Genomic DNA, 16059 nt, shown 5'->3' on the forward strand with positions numbered 1-16059 from the left:
TTTGAGTGGTACAGGAACATAAGGTTCCACCCGTCATAGAACGTTTTATTAACATGTTTATTCTTTCCCTATATGTTCTTTTTACCTTACTAACTTGATTCTTTCTGTATTTTATTTTTCATTATTTTTTTTCTCCCATACCCCAAGATTTGATTCATGCATTCTCTTGCCCATTACACTAACTGCAAAAGGGTTCGATCTTCTTCTCTTAAGGATCAGTCATCAAGACAAAGAAATGGGTGATAACAACGAAACTAAAAATGAGCATGGTGACATGATCGTATAAATGGAACAAAGAATTCTTCAACTACAAGGGAAGTTGTCACAAGCCCGTAACTTTTCTAATTTACCGCTTGCTTTGAATGCTTCTCTCGAACCACAAGTTGAGGGTAACACTGTTGTCAAATCTAATGCCACATTCACAAGCCATCCCTTACCACCACTTCCTATATCACAACCCCCAAACAATTCAAGCCACATATACACGTTGCCTAAACATAACTCACATCCACATTCTTGTCCACTAAATTATCAAACAACATCATAGTCCCATAATACACCGCCAACGTTTACCAAAAATATTCCTCATCCAAACAACCATACTTTAGATCCAAGTTATGTCAAAACAACCCCATTTACCCACCATCAATATAAATCCAAACCTCCGACAAACGCCGCTCTTATGCAATCTGTGGTTGAAAAATTGGAACAACTTGAAGGCAATAAGGGGTTGAACGGGCTAAGTTACAAAGATTTGTGCATATACCCTGATGTTGAACTGCCAGAGAGGTACAAACCTCCTAAATTTGAATTGTACAATGGGACTGGAGATTTGAAAGTCCACTTGAAATTATACTGTGACAAGTTGGCAGGAGTCGGTAAAAATGAACAGATTCTTATGAAGTTATTCATGAGGAGCCTCACTGGAGATGCCTTATCATGGTATGTCACACAAGATGCAACAAAATGGTCAAAATGAACCGATATGGCCTCTGTTTTCATAGAAAGATTTAGGTTCAATGTTGATAATACGCCTGATTGGTTTTATATTCAGAAGTTAAAGAAGAAACCTACAGAATCATTTAGAGAATATGGAATGAGATGGATACGTGAAGCTTTTAAGGTGCGTCCTTCTTTAGAGGAAGGTCAAATGAAAGAATTTTTCATAAGTGCCCAAGAGCCACAATATTATGAAAGGATGATTCTTGTAGAGGATCGAAAGCTTGTTGACATCATCAAATTGGGCGAGAGAATTGAATAAGGCATTAAAAATGGCATGATAACAAGTTTAGAGGCGCTGCAAGCAATAAAGACTTCACATGCTGATAAGAACAACAACATGAAAGAAGTAAATGTTGTCTCGACTATGCCAGATCCCAAAACCCTTCTAATTTACCAAACACCACTTCCTCCGCTTCAATACCAAACACCCATATATCAAGCACCTCCATATCCATTTCCCACAACATCATACAATTACCCCATGTTATCTTATTATTATCCTACTAATTCTCTTCCACAACCTACGCATTTTCAAATTCCTTCAACTACCTCCCAACAACCGTTAGCTTATCAAAATCCACCAACAACTCTATGACCCAATCAATTTGTCGGATATCGAACAAAGCATCAGAAAAATCAATCAAGACAGTACACTCCTTTGGCCGAGCCTGTAGACCATCTTTATGAGAGATTAAGGGTTGATTGCTACATTACTCCAATTCCTGTAATTATAATGAATACATGTGCGAAATGGATTGATCATTCCAAAGTTTGTGCTTATCATTCAGGGATGACAGGCCACACCATAGAGGAATGTCGTGCTTTAAAAGACAAAATTCAAGCACTAATTGATATCAAGGTGATAAGTGTGACGGGGCCATAGCTTGATGTTGATTAAGCATTGGCATCTATCTAACATTAAGGAAGAGATATCATGTCGTTTCCTCATTCCAGGCTCTCAAGTACTTGAGTTACTATAACCTTTACATAAGCTTAGAATAATATGAATTTCTCTTATGTAATTTGAACTACGTTCGACCTAATTTCCGTTTAAGAGGGATACGTAGGCGCTCCTGTGGAGTTCGGTCTTATTATAATGAAATTTTTATATTCTCCTAAAGCATGTAATTGGGGCATAATTTTTTAAAGGAATTCAAAAATTCTATGATTCTACAACTTTAAGATGGACCAGACATGAAACTGGGGCAGAATTTTTGAGAGAGTCTCAAAAATTCTATCAAGAAGCATTTTTAACAAATTCAAGGCTACCAAGATTGAGGCCATGAACTAGGGCAGAAATTTTTGAGGAATCCTCAAAAATTTCATCAAGGATTACATCTCAAGAAATCAATAAAATACAATGGATTCGGGACTGAACAAAGGAGCCGGCAGAAACATGAATCAATCTTCCCCCATTTTAAAACTAACAATTTCTTTTGAATGCAGGAATAGAATGATGAGTACAAATATTGAGTATGCTATACACCATCAGAAAATATAAGGTTAAGTATTGTCATCCTATATTCTGAGTGGGTCAAGAACTACCCTCTCTCACAAACTTATTCAAAACTAAGCATTGTTTTGAAAATTCAATGGAGTTAACCACTACTCTACCAAAAACTCTCTAAGGCAAGCATTGTCCTTAGAAAGTTAAGTGGGTTAAGCACTACCCTCTTTCAAGAAACTGACTAAGGCTAAGCATTGTCCTTGAAAGTAAGATGGGTTAAGCACTACCCGCTCTCGAGAAATCATCCGAACTAAGCATTATTTCAGAAACTCGATGGAGTTAAGCACTACTCTATCTAAAAATCTCTAAGGCTAAGCACTATCCTTGGAAAGTCAAGTGGGTTAAGCATTACCCTTTTTCAAGAAACTGACTAAGGCTAAGCGTAGTCCTTGAAAGTTAGTTGGGTTAAGCACTAACCGCTCTCGAGATCATCCAAACTAAGCATTGTTTCGAAAACTCAATGGAGTTAAGTACTACTATATCTAAAACTCTCTAAGGCTAAGCACTATCCTTGGAAAGTCAAGTGGGTTAAGCACTACCCTCTTTCGAGAAACAGATTAAGGCTAAGCATTGTCCTTGAAAGTTAGTTGAGTTAAGCACTACCCGCTCTCGAGAAATCATCCGAACTAAGCATTGATTCAAAAACTCTATGGAGTTAAGCACTACTCTATCTAAAACTCTCTAAGTCTAAGCACTGTTCTTGGAAAGTCAAGTGGGTTAAGCACTACCCTCTTTCGAGAAAACTGACTAAGGCTAAGCATTGCCCTTGAAAGTTAGTTGGGTTAAGCACTACCCGCTCTCGAGAAATCATCAGAACTAAGCGTTGTTTCAGAAACTCGATGGAGTTAAGCACTACTCTATCTAAAACTCTCTAAGGCTAAGCACTGTCCTTGGAAAGTCAAGTGGGTTAAGCATTGCCCTTTTTCGAGAAACTGACTAAGGCTAAGCATAGTCCTTGAAAGTTAGTAAGGTTTAGCACTAACCGCTCTCGAGAAATCATCCAAACTAAGCATTATTTCAGAAACTTGATGGAGTTAAGCACTACACTATCTAAAACTCTCTAAGTCTAAGTAATATCCTTGGAAAGTCAAGTGGATTAAGCACTACCCTCTTTCAAGAAACTGACTAAGGCTAAGTAGTGTCCTTGAAAGTTAGTTGGGTTAAGCACTACCCGCTCTCGAGAAATCATCCGAACTAAGCATTGTTTCAAAAACTCAATGGAGTTAAGCACTACTCTATCTAAAACTCTCTAAGTCTAAGCACTGTTCTTGAAAAGTCAAGTGGGTTAAGCACTACCCTCTTTCGAGGAAACTGACTAAGGCTAAGCATTGCCCTTGAAAGTTAGTTGGGTTAAGCATTACCCGCTCTCAGGAAATCATTTGAACTAAGCATTGTTTCGGAAACTCGATAGAGTTAAGCCCTACTCTATCTAAAACTCTCTAAGGCTAAGCATTGTCCTTGGAAAGTCAAGTGGGTTAAGCACTACCCTCTTTTGAGAAACTGACTAAGGCTAAGCATTGTCCTTGAAAGTTAGTTGGGTTAAGCACTAACCGTTCTCGAGAAATCATTCGAACTAAGCATTATTTCGGAAACTCGATGGAGTTAAGCACTACTCTATCTAAAACTCTCTAAGGCTAAGCGCTGTCTTTGGAAAGTCAAGTGGGTTAAGCACTAACCTCTTTCCAGAAACTGACTAAGGCTAAGCATTGTCCATGAAAGTTAGTTGGGTTAAACACTACCCTCTCTCGAGAAATCGTCCAAACTAAGCATTGTTTCGTAAACATGATGGAGTTAAGCACTACTCTATCTAAAACTCTCTAAGGCTAAGCACTGTCCTTGGAAAGTCAAGTGGGTTAAGCACTACCCTCTCTTGAGAAGTTGTCCAAACTAAGCATTATTTCGAAAATTCAATGTGTAGACACGTAATTTTGTCCCGTTAATAATACTTCTTACTCCAATATCACACAATTTAACCCCTTTTTTATAATTTTTCCCCAAGAAAATAAATAACCACCTCATCTTTTAATTATTTATGTATTTATTTTTTTGTTTTGTTTTATCCAAATTACAAGTTATAACAAACTTTATCTCATTCTAATATTTCAACCACTCATCCAATCAAAAATGGATACCTAGCCCCTACTCCTCCAATTAAAAAACAACAACACCACCCCTAACCTCACCTACCTACCCTACCCTTCACGTAACCCCTCCCCCTACCTACTTTCTTTACACGTTTATGCCAATTCTATATATACAAAGGACCAAAGGAAAAGAAAAGAATGGAAACACGGGGCCCGCACAATTATTCCATTAGTTTTGCTTCTTCGATTGTCAATACATACACCTATGCACATGAAAAAAGATCCTGGACAGAAGGACAAAAAATAAGGGGGGCCCATTAGGAACTTTCCAGGAAATACCCCATTCACACAGTACACAGATATCATATATATACACCATTGTTTCTTTTCCTTCGGAGGGAGACCTAGAGACACCATCCTCTTCACTCAAAATATCGGTACAGTCATACGCCTAATCGCATACACACACGCAATCCTCTCCCTTCACAGTTCACTCAAAATCGCACACTAATCTGCACATACCCAAAAAAATAAAGCCGATTAATAGAGAGGGTGACGAATATAGAGATATAGTTATTTTGGTTTTGGGTTACTGTTCCAGCAACACAGTCGCCGGATTTCGATATTTTTCGTTAGCTTATTCCCTTCACAGCTCACCGAAGCTTAGATTCGGACTAGTTTTGAGCTCTCAGTTAGACTTCGGAGACGTTAGTTCTCGTTTGCTCGTCATTCGTCTTCCGATATCGTGCCTTTGAAGGTTTTTGATACTGAGCCGATCTATTTTTCTGTTGCTATTTTGTTATGGTTTCATCGGTCTTCGCTACTGATTTGAAGATTAGAATCTCGTTCGTCTCGAATTGTTAATCGCGATTAGTTTTTAGTCTTCAATCTTCGATACCAAATCTGGGGTTATTGCATTTTGGATTGTTTCTCGACTGATTTGGAGAGTCGAGATTTTGTTGGTATTCTTCGAGGTTATTGGATGGCTCTTATTTCTCTTATTAAATCAATCGAAAACTCCTGAGGTCCAATTCTGACTTTTCTCTTTTTGATTTTCTCGTGATTACGAATGATTTGTATGTTTGGGCATATTTGAATCCTCGTTGTTTGTTTGTTTGATGTTGAATTTAGAGTTGAAAACTTAATTGATGAATTGTGTTTAGAATTGGTTTAATCATTAAGAAGGAATTTGGAGAGGGAATCGGAAATCTATAAAGAGTGAATTTTGGCTAATTTGATTTGTGGGTTGTTGTTTGACTTAGAATGCATTAATCAAACTTGATGGTAGCATGTTTTAGGTAGAGACAGAATAGATAAATTTTAAGTTGGGTAGGCAAAAGTAGGAATCGTGTATGGTTGAATGATTTGAAATGTTTGTGAAATAGTTTATTTTTCTCGCATTTGGAAAATGTATTCATTCGTCGGGAAATGCCCCAAGGTCACATTGTACTTATTCACAGGGGAATGCCCCGACGTATTATGTACAAGGAGGATGTGCGTGACGAAGGCCCGAGACATCGGGTAAAGCCTTGGAGCGTAGTTTAGGATTAGTATAGTTTTACTTTTCAGTCCCTTTTTTTATCTCAGGTTGTAATAATTGGACTGGACACTATAATTTTGGATTTGTTTTGTTTGTTTGATTGGTTTATGTGTTTTTTTGTGTGGTTTATATATTCATAATGTCAAAATTAGTCAATACGCTCCACCAAACGACCGTGGTCGAACCGCGGGATCGAGGGGTGCCTAACACCTTCCCCTCGGTCAACAGAATTTCTTAGCCGGAATCTCTGTTCGCGGATCAGTGTTACAGAGTCAAAACCATTTTTTTGAAAAAGAATATCCACGGGTGACTTGGCACACCCGATTTATGTCAAGTGGCGACTCTGAGTTTTGAATGTAACATCCTTTTTGAAACCAATCTTCATTTTATCACTTTAATAATAAAAATCCTTTCGAACTCTAAAGTCTAACCTTTTCAAAAAGAAAAAAAAAAGGGTGTGACACAATGGACTTAAGCACGACTCCATCAGGAATCGACCTGAGACTAAGCTTTGTCATGTAGAAATCAATCGGTCTACTCAAAAACAAAAATCTATTTTCCAATACTGAGCATGCTATGCACAATTGCCTCGGCGTTATTAAATGCTACTACTTTACTGGATATGGTGTGGATTAAGCACAATCTCTTCAAATCTATACGAATAAAGCATCGCTCTCTCATGACAATATACTTTCTTATCTCCCCTTATCATAATTGCTTGTTTCTACTACATTGTTCATTCTTCTATAAATACATATCCGTACTAATCATTTTATCCAAATAAGCTAAAAATGGCAGGAGTAACAAGTAATAGATCATACGATTCCACAATGAGAAGCCCCAAAACTGATCATATGATTCCACAATGGGAAGCCAAAAGTTTATCACACGAATTCACAATGCATGAAGAAACCTAAATATTGATCCCACGATGAGAAGTTAAACAGCCAATGCATGGAGAAGCCCGAAAGCCGATCCCATAATGAGAAGCCAATCAGCTGATCACACGATTCAACGATACAACTGATATTTTTTCTGTATTTCCACATTTACATTATGTTTATCAATTGTTTATTTCTTACATGCCTAACCTTTGTTATTGAGTGATGTCAAGACGCAGTTAATAGAGAAGGAATAACAAACAGAGACAATTTTTGTTTCTGTTTTCGGAATATTACTCCATCTATCCATCCACCACATGATCTCATCCATCACCTCACCTACCTCAAAGTTTTCAAACTTCTCCATATGACGTTATAACCGTCTCACCGACCCACGATATCATTTTTGACGCCCCAATCTTTGTCATTAATATTCTTTAGGGGAATTGTTTATTCCTAAATCTAGAACTACATACGACCTGATTCTCGTAAAAATAGATATATGTAGGTGACTTAAATCCAAAGTCTCGGCCACACTATTTTTTAACACCTCCCGTTGCCTTCTTCCTAGCAAATCGTCATCTCGGTCAGGCAAAATTAGCTACTACGTCAACTTTCGTTGCTTGACAATTCTTTTATCATTCTCAAACAACGAAGGGGCATCAGTTGACACCCGATTTTAACCGTCTAATACTCCTCTAGGTTGTTATTTTAGATAAATTTACTAATTTTAAATGATAATATTTTTTACATATTTTTCTTGCATCAAACGGATTTATGACGTGTCACATTCATAATTTACAAGCACACAAATTATTTTATTATTTTTAATATCATTTTCTACAATTTTAAAACTCAAATACGATATTTACATAATTTTATTAAAATTATTCATAACTGTGCGTACTCACATTTTTTGCAAATACAATGTCTAATTTTCAATTATTTAGTACTATTTATTATTATTATTCATTAACCATGTTATTATATATATTGTTATTATTTATTATTATATATTATTATTATTTATTATTTATATATATATTATTATTTATATATTATTGTTATTATTTATTATTTTATAATTATTTATTTATTTATTTATTATTATTGTTATTATATTATTTACTATTATTATTCCTACTATTATTTAATTAATAGTCGATTTTAATTTATTTGCCAAATTTATTTAAATTCTAGCCTTTTTCTATCCAATTAATAACAATACTAGTCATATTTAATACAATTTAAAAGATCCCAATCCTTTTAATCTCAGTCATGGATCAAAGTCGATCCAATGGATGACATCAACCCACTCTATTCTTTCCATTTAAAGCAAAAAGAAAACCCTAACTCTCATTCTTCCACAAAAACAGCTGTCTTATCTACTCCTCTCTCTTCTCTCTCTTTTCCACTTCATTTCTCCGCTCCATCCCTCCGTAACCCCACCACCGGCGAGCTCCATCCGTTTAGCCACCAAACGCCGCTAGCCTTTCCTCCTTCATCTCCGCACCCAACGAGCTGACCGGCGCCGTCCTCTCCGTCACAGCTCTCACTCTGTCAGACGGCGAGACGCGCTGCCATGCATCCTCAAACCAAACTCATCAAAAAAGTCTCCAATGAGCCAATCAGCTGCCATCCCTCTCGCTGCTGCTCAAATATCGCCGAGTCGACCAACCCTTTCACCTCCACGTCGCCGCTTAATTTTCGAGAAAGATCGATGGATTCTTTAGAATCTATCATCAGGTTTGATTCCATGTTCGAATTATGTGTCTAAATTTTAGTTCCGTTCTTCCGCTCATCTCGTCTCTTTTATTTGATTTGATTTAATAGATTTTAGATTTTGATTTCACGAGGTATGATTTGGGTGTTTGATTAATTTCTTTGTGATTCACAATCTTTATGGACTATAATACTGGAAAAGCCAAAGTTCACTGATGTTGATTAACTCTAATTGCGTGATTTGGTTTTTGATATTTTGTGCAATTTTATGTGCTGAATTATTATTGAAACGAGTTCAGTATTGCAATTGCTGAATTTTGGTAATATGTCATGTTTTTGATTCTTTTTCTCCCATCCTTGAATTCGAACTTATGACAACGTCACGTATGACAACTTGACTTGTTAGCAGGATGTTGCTCGAATCTATATGATTCCCTACTCCCATTAATTTTGCTCCATTATATATGGTAAATCTCATTTGCATCATATTCTGTTAATTGAATTTTCCTTCTTACTTAAATTGGACATATTCTCACTCTTCTATTTATGGTAATTTTCTATCTATTTATTCACTCCGGATTGATCTCAATTGACTGATATAATAGACTGATTTTTCTATTTTCTTTTAGTAGTCCCATTAGTGGGATTTTCTTTCTCTTAGTTGACTTTGATATTTTTGTTAGTTGATTTTTAGTTATTTTATTCCTTTTTAACAACTATCTCCGCTCACTATAAAAGGAGGCCCTTTCTCATTATTCTGGACCTCTCTTATCACCCTCTCTCACTCCCTATACACTCTCTCTATACAGAAAAACTGCTAACTTCTCAAGTTCACAAGCTCTTAAGTTCTATTACAATTATTACTACTACTCTCTAAAACAAAAGCAATTAGATACTTTTGAGGTTTCTTCTACTGTTCTTCGGGGCTTACTTAAATATCTTTCACTGTTACAAGTGCCTGGCTTTTGTTATTCTTATTATTTCTTTTGTTGTTGCTCACTGATAAGTTTTCAAAACGACGTAATTTTTATACCCTATGAGTATTGACTGCATCATGTTGTGAAAGCCTTAAGAAATCATGTCTATAGGAATAATTCGATGTTGTTATTATATATTCTTGTTTGCTTGCCATCATATCTTGTCTCGCAGGTTTAAATAGACAATTACGGGGTTTCGAAGAATCGCCGGGATAGTTATATAAAGGGTTTGATTTGCTTAGTTTGCTTTCTTATTTGATTTGTAATACTTTGTAAAGATATTATTATCGTTGTAATTAATAAATTTGGGGGACTGCTTCGGGGACGGAAATTTACGTGCTCTGTGAACGGTATAGGTAGGCACAATCTAGGGTTATGTACAATATGTGTTACATGAATCATCTAGGCACAAAATTAGGATTTACTAATATGAATCATGTTCTACGGTTTATTAATTATTCATAATCTAACTGAAATCGAAACCTTATATTGACATTGAGCATATTGATGTATTTCTATCACATTGAATTGAATTTTAGCATGTTATATATCTAAACTAGATTATAGGCCTAGTAATATTTTTTTACATGATTAACAATTAATTCAAGCATTTTGCATGTTAACATGCAGGTTATTACATTAAACGTTTCCTACTTGTTAAATAGTCTACTTGAGCATTTTTAGCATGTTGAACAACGTATTTAATATTTTTCAGCATGTTTAAATCGAGTTTCCAGCATGTCTATATTAAAAGAACTCTGTCAATGTTTTTACATGTTTACCTAGGCACATTTAGCATGTTCACATCAATTTCTTAAGTGTTCCACGTGTTAACACGTTGCTCATTAAAAATATAATTTTGGGCATAATGAATCTAATTCCAGCTTGTTTAAAATGCGCCTTAAATTTATTTTCAGCATGATTAATTAATTTTTTTTCAGCATGATTAAGTAACTTTCAGCATGATTAATTAATTTTTCAGCATGTTTAATTAACTTCTTCAACCTGTTTAATTAATTTATCAGCATGTTTAGTTGACTTTCAGCATGCTAAAATACTAGTAATTCTCTACATTTTCTACATGTTAATCTGTTCTCAGCATTTAAGTGCATCCGTGATATGTTAACGCATCCTTTAATAGTTTACTAGTTTCTTATATTCTCATTATAGTTTATAACGCTTAATTCACGAGCACATCTCTTGACACAATTACCACACTTCTAACACCCCTCATGAACACACATTACATTGTTGCATATACGAATCACAGTCGTCCTTTTTCACTACTTGTTGAACATTTAGATATCATGTTTATAGGTTAACAACATAACAAATAATTATTTGTCTTCGCATGCTATCACATTAATAAATGTTAATTAATCAAGAGGCTAACTTGAGATTATTACACGCTACTTGTTGGTCAATATGTTCGCGCTTCGAGTCCTAGGCAACATAGCTTTCTTTTAGTCTAGAACACAAATCCAAAATAGTAAAGTCCAATGCCTCTTGGACGATAGGTGGGATGATAAGTATTATTAAAACGTTAGTTTTATCCTTGTCATTGGGCTCCTTTAGACTTGACATCCAGCCTAGGTGGGGTGGGACGGGTAGTCATTTGGAAGTGATGATCTCAACGGATATCAACGGTGAGGCTAATGACATTATTACTTGTCTAAGAGTTTGGCCCCTTAGGTCGGATGATGATTAACAAGTTGGATTTCTGATCCGAATGAGACCAAAACATTTCTTTGTTCGACTTGGACAATCTCTTTTTAGTCTTTTTATTTACTTTACATGTTTATTTGGGGTAGCTAGTTTATCATAGAGCAGTCCTCTTTTTGTTGTAAATTATGACATTTCTTTTTCCTCGTTTATCTTATTTACATGTTTTATTTATTCACTTAGATAATCAACAATTAGAAATAACAAAGTAACATGTGTTTTGTTTATTAATTACTTTCTCACTTAGTTAAATATTAAATTAATAATACAACAAGAGACTTTTATTTGATCACATAGAATCTCCACGTAAAGTATGAATTCAGTCGGAAACCACCTTTGTGGACCTCATAAAGTGCATAACACCTTCCTTTTGAGGTAATTTGAACCTTTACCCGAACTCTGGTGAATTAAAACTAAATAACAAAAAATAGGTTTGTAGTATCCTAGACCGGTGCCCTAACGCACCTTAATACGTTAGGTGGCGACTCTTCACACCCTTCCTTTAAACAATCCCAAAAAGAGTTTTTCACTTCGAATCCCGCTTTCCTTGAGGAAAATGGGGCGCAACATTGAGCATGATCACTTCTCTCCTTGGGTGTACTCCTGATTCACATTCAAGAAATTTTGATCCTCATGTACGATGTGCATATCATTCTGATTTCAGGATCACAGTATTGAAGGTTGTAGTTCTTTGAAAAGAGAAATAGAAATGATGATTCAAGAAATATGATCGTAGTGGAAAACATTGATACTACAAAGGTCACACAGAATCCTTCACCAACACACGATAATGCACAATATGTGGGAAGCAATGAGTCATGGGGATCCAAAACTTATTTGTCGAAGGAAATTGTCAGATAGCAGTGAAAGATCTTGTCATGATGATGTGCAAATCAGTAACTAAGATGTCAAGCTCAGCAGTTGGGAAGTCACTCATCTCCTTATTTGGAAGGATTGTTGGTAGTTTGTTTTGTTTTTCTTTCTGTTTTTCGAATTATTTTGAGGTTGTAGTTCAAAATCTATCGTGTTTTATTTCTCCATCATCTTTGTTTAAACCCTTCTATTTTTCCTTTCAATGAGATGTGATGTCCTTTGTCGTTTTGTCTTTTTGTAATTTGTTTGTTTGTATTCTTTATGCAATTAAAGTTTATGTTGGTTCTAGTGATATGACATGCTAGCGGAATTTTCAGCTAGATCTTAAAATCAAGTTTAATCTTGCACTTTGAATCAGAGTGTTTCATTTAGAAAAAGCGCATTTGAGAAATTGGTAGAGTGTTGAGACATTTGGTGACCATGTTGAAGCCTTATTTCAAAATTAAGGCAATTATTTTGAGAATCACAAGAATAATTTGGTCATCGATTGAAAGACATATCTCAGTTAGGTCAAACAGTAGATGCACAATACTATATCAAGAGGAACAAAAAGAAAATCAGCTTCACAAATTATGAGTCATCCAACGTGAGGAATATACAACAAAAGTAAAGTTGTATGCTAGAAAAGCACAGAAGTAGTGACACGCAAGCTCAGTTAAAGTTACTGCTGTAAAAGATGTCACAAATGATCTTCATCTCTTACTTTCATATTGCATGTTATGTACTTGCATTTTAAGGATTGATATTACCAAGGCATTTCATTCTGCTACCCGAACATTGTGTCATTATTTTTTTATCCCATTTAAGCCTTAGTTTTATTTTTTTTCATACACTTCTTTTAGAATCATGATAAAATCAGCAAAGCTCAAAAGAAAAGTGTTGAGCAAAAAAATAGAGTTAGAATAGTTTCAAAAAAAAAAGAGAAAAAAATATGTCCAAAAAAAAGAAGAAAGAAAAGACAAGAGTGTCAAGAAAAATAGAGTATGAAAAAAAAGTTCCAAAGAAAAAAAAGTCAATAAAAGAAAAAAAAGAATAATCAGAAACAGGCAAAAGAACCTGTTATCGAAACTATGTATGACCTGATTCTCCTCTCTCGGGGGTCAGATACGTTAGCTGCCCTACTCTGGGCTCGGTCCAACCAAATAAATAATTTAGAATTACGCAGCCAACAAAAACTGGGGCATGAGTTTAATCTTCGTTGTTTGAATCGATTTCAAAAGTTGTAAGTCTAACCCCACTTCAAGTGTCATTTGGTCCTCATGTCATCCTTTCTTTCCTTATCCAAAAGACAAGTTATAACTAAAGAAAAACCTTCAGATCAATCTTTGAGAATGTTAAGACTAGGCATGCAATGGAAATGATGACGCATTTTGGGAACTCCTTGTCTTCCTTAGCATAAGGAATCAGAAGAGAAATAAAATGAGAGAGTCTTATTGATGAAAACCCTCACGGGCACCGTAAGGCGATGGTAAGTTGAGAGAAATAAAAATAAGAGAATTTTATTGGTGAAAACTCTCACGGACGTTGTAAGGCGTTGGTGAGCTGAGTGAAATGAAAATGAGAGAGTCTCATGGGTGAAAATCCTCATAGGCACTCAGATTGTGAGAAATAAAAATAAGAGAGTCTCATTACCTTAGGGTAATAGTGAGATGGGAGAAATAAAATAAGAGAGACTTATTGGCAAAAACTCTTCCAGGCGTCACTAGCCAACTGAGGTCTCAGAATGCAATTAGCCCAAGTAAGTAACTCAGTTTTAGGATCATTAACTCAGCAACAATTGGTGAAAGATTGGATGGAAAGATTAGGCAACTTAATTCAAAATGCATTTCCTAATTATTAGAGTCGACTGTCATTTTTAGACAAATTTTTCTTTTCTCTATTTTAAGGGGGACATTCATTGTCTTTGCTTTCTTCTCTATATTTTTATTTTTATTTTCTTGAGCCAATTATCCAAATAAAAAAAATCTTTGTCATTTTTCTCTTGTCTTTGAGTCAAGTCCATATCAAAACAAGTGAGAAAAGATTTCAAAACTGGCTATCAACTTCTTCAATTGCGAGAAGCAAGACAAAAAGCCAGCACATGAAAGGAACATGATCATAATTCAAAACAAAGAAAAGGAATTTTATCAACCAACAAGTTGTTGGATTCATAGAAATATCATATTTCAAAAGGTGCATCTCAGAGGCATGGTAAAATAGAAATTCGGTGTTTGAGTCAAAGTCACTTTCCTTAATCTGGGTTTGGGTGAATGTCGCGACAAGATAGGGGAAAGTTCCAGCAATCTGAAACAAAATGAAGGAAATAAATACTGGAAAGCCAAGTGCTGCAAGCCACCACTAAGTTTTTAACTAACAAATTTTCTTTGTTGAAATAGGGGCAAAATTTGCTTCACTTAATTCAGCTACCTATGGAAAAGAACATCCGTGGAAATTTACTTTTGTTCAGGACCCTCCGTGAAAATAAGAATTTACTTTGTGTTCAGGACCCTCCAGTAAAATGATAATTTACTTTATATTCAGGACCTTCCTGAAAAATTAAAATTTACTCTATGTTCAGGACCCTCCTGAAAAATGAAAATTTACTTTATGTTCAGGACCCTCCTGTAAAATGAAAATTTACTTTATGTTCATGACCCTCCTAAAAAAAAAGAGAATTTACTCAATGTTCAGGATCCTCCTAAAAAATGAGAATTTACTCTATTTTCAGGACCCTCCTGGAAAATGGAAATTTATTTCATGTTTAGGACCGTCCTGAAAAATAAGAATTTACTATATTCTCAGAACCCTCCTGAAAAATGAGAATTTACTCTATGTCCAGGAGCCTCCTGAAAAATGAGAATTTACTTTATGTTCAGGACCCTTTTGGAGAATGGAAATTTACTTTATATTCAGGACTCTTTGAAGAATGAGAATTTACTTTATGTTTAGACCCTCCTAGAGAATGGAAATTTACTTTATGTTTAGGACTCTCTTGGAAAATGAAAATTTACTTTACGTTCATAACCCTCCTGAAAAATAAGAATTTACTCAATGTTCAGGACCCTCCTGGAAAATGAGAATTTACTCTATGTTCAGGACCCTCCTGAAAAAATGGAAATTTACTTCTGTTCAAAACCCTCCTGAAAAATAGAAATTTACTTTATGTTCAGGACCCTCCTGCAAAATGGAGATTTACTTTCTGTTCAGGACCCTCTAGGAGAATGGGAATTTACTTCTATTCAGGACGCTCCTAAAAATGAGAATTTACTTTATGTTCAGGACCCTCCTAAAAAATGAGAATTTTCTTTATGTTCGCGACCCTCCTGAAAAACGGGAAATTCACTTTTGTTCAGGACCTTCTTGGAAAATTGGAATTTACTTTCTGTTCAGGACCCTCCTGGGAAATGGGAATTTACTTTATGTTCAGGAACCTCCTAAAAAATGGGAATTTACTTTCTGTTCAGGACCCTCCTAGAGAATGGGAATTTACTTCTATTCAGGACCCTTCTGAAAAATGGGAATTTACTTTATGTTCAGGACCCTCTTGAAAAATGGAAATTTACTTTATGTTCAGAACCCTCCTGAAAAATGAAAACTTACTTTCTATTCAGGATTTTCCTGGAAAATAGAAACTTACTTTATGTTTAGGATCCTTATGAAAAATGAGACTTTGCTTTCCGTTCAGGACCCTCCAGAAAAATAGAATTTTATTTTTTGAAAAGTGATATCATTCATTGCAATAACTCTTCAAGATAATTTGTGTTCTAGTTTT

At 35.3% G+C, this 16059-nt stretch overlaps 1 long non-coding RNA gene across 1 annotated transcript; it reads left to right on the top strand.

Moving 5' to 3' along the window:
- Positions 1–4917: 4917 nt before the first annotated feature.
- LOC107857204 lies at positions 4918–6233 on the top strand. The gene is made up of 2 exons (XR_001670798.2): positions 4918–5618; positions 6054–6233. It is a non-coding gene; the product is annotated as an uncharacterized LOC107857204 (long non-coding RNA).
- The last annotated feature ends 9826 nt before the right edge of the window (positions 6234–16059 follow it).

The sequence above is a fragment of the Capsicum annuum genome, chromosome 8 (assembly GCF_002878395.1).
Source record: "Capsicum annuum cultivar UCD-10X-F1 chromosome 8, UCD10Xv1.1, whole genome shotgun sequence".
Lineage (NCBI taxonomy): Eukaryota > Viridiplantae > Streptophyta > Magnoliopsida > Solanales > Solanaceae > Capsicum > Capsicum annuum.